Source organism: Laccaria bicolor, genomic scaffold, assembly GCF_000143565.1.
Source record: "Laccaria bicolor S238N-H82 LACBIscaffold_62 genomic scaffold, whole genome shotgun sequence".
NCBI classification, from domain to species: domain Eukaryota; kingdom Fungi; phylum Basidiomycota; class Agaricomycetes; order Agaricales; family Hydnangiaceae; genus Laccaria; species Laccaria bicolor.
In genome coordinates this window covers 52,241-54,246 of record NW_001889933.1, presented here as the reverse complement: position 1 = coordinate 54,246, position 2,006 = coordinate 52,241, and positions in this window count along the sequence as shown.

Here is a 2,006-nt window from a genome sequence, read left to right as displayed (position 1 = left end):
AACATCAGAATGCGAAACTGGCGGAATGGATGGCAAACGCACCTCAGTTATCCAACCCAGCTTCAGCTATCAAATGTCCTCAGGCGAAATCGGAAAGGCGAACGGATCACTAAACCATTGTGCTGTGAGGTCTTGAGGGTGCAGAGCCAATAATGAGAGTGATAGCTGGCGGCCCTGTAGTCCGCGCTACGTGTTGGATGTGTTGGTCGACGTCAAACACATGATGGTGGTCAAGATCAAACTGCAGTCAAACTGTAAAGATGACAGCCTCCCACGTCAACGCTTGTGACAACGACTCACGCGTCTCTTCTTTGACCTCTGTCGATCGTTTCGAAAAAGGCGTCCCTTTGGGACTTGTGCTCATTATGAGCTGCTGCTCTAGGATGTCGGCTTTTCTGGCCTACGCGATGGCCCTTTTGTCTGGTGCATTGGGTATTTTTGCGAGGGTCAGGAGTCGTTTCTACGGCGGCTCATACCAATATACGATCCAGTGATGTATTCTTTGTCCCTCTGCCAATTGAACTCTTATCAATCCTTTCGTTAGTCGTCAGATTTCAGTGTTGTCCCTATAAAAAACGCATGACTTCCACCACCCGTCAAGACTTCCCTGTCTACGCTTCGAATATGTATTTGATAAGGCTTCAAATTCGTTGGGGCTCAGCCGCCCCCTTCTGTTGCACTTCCGTCTCTTGATAACCCATGGATTCGCATAAGAACGGTAACGTGTTCTTTGGTTTTCGCTATCCGTTCCGCTCATTATTATGAGGGCCTTTGAAGCATCGCAAAGCGTGGACTATGTTTTTAGTCATGATTGACGGGAAGTTTGACGGCGACTCGTCAGCATGCTGGCGGCGATCATTCGATGATACTCTATGGATAGTTCCCAATTTTTTTACGGTCACGAAATGCAATCCGGACAACCTAGGCCAATGGAAGGATGAAGGTGGGCGTTACGAGGTAACATCCGCGCGCCAGTGGCGGAGAATGATGACCTCCAACCACGCAACTGTATTGCCAATTCCAAACCCCACTCAACAAACAGCAGGGATGATCGTGAATCCCCTACTATCAAGTGAGTACTCCGCCATCAATCATTCCGATATGCTGTGGACGTATTGCTTAATCAGCTCTCGACGTAAAGATGTCGCGGCGCGAGTTTGGTGGTTCTTTATTCAATCCTGAGCTCTCGCTGTTTTCGTCCAGATTTGTTTGAGACTGGAACCCGCTTGGCGGCGCAATGTTGCCTACCGAGGTTCCCCTGGGCAGGATCACTTCATCTTTGATCGCCAGAGGTCCCGTGAACGAGCCAAACATCGTCAAAAAACGTTGATGGCTTTCGGTGAATATTGACTTCATGGAGGCTCGCCGTAGGGAGGTTGCGGTGTGGCCGGCTTGAGTAAAGACTCAGCACGGTGACCGCCATCATTGCAATTATCAATGCTTTTGAAACTCACACCCAAGTTTAGCTTGCGTCCTACATCGACGGCTGTGAGTATCAACTGAAATGACAAGGAAGGTATGCATCACAATAAAAGATGCATAAAGCGTGTTGCTGGAGTTTCGTGCAGCAGAAAGTCGAAGCGGTTGTACTTTGCGTCTCAGTTTCAGTTTTTCCGGTCTCACGATTATCCATCCCGATTGCGAAACGGAGGTCGAGTGTAGAGTGTAAACGGCTCAAACGCCGCAGTGCTGCTGTAGGTGAGGGTCCAACTGATGAAGCAAATGAGCTCTCCTCCCTAAATAAAATACCTTCGTCTAAATAGGTAATAAGTTGAACTTGAGAGTTGAGAGGGAAGCGCTTCCGGCGCCTCTCGAATGGGCTCACATGATGACCTGCCCTCATCATGAGGCGATGCAACCGCAACCGCATCTCGGCGCCTCTCGTCTTTCTCACCAACCACCATCACCATGAACGTGAACATCGCTACCAGCACCAACAGCACCGACTACATGTTTGGATTGGATCCCGGAGCGGCGGACTTTCTCCGAGATTGCGGCAGAGGTGG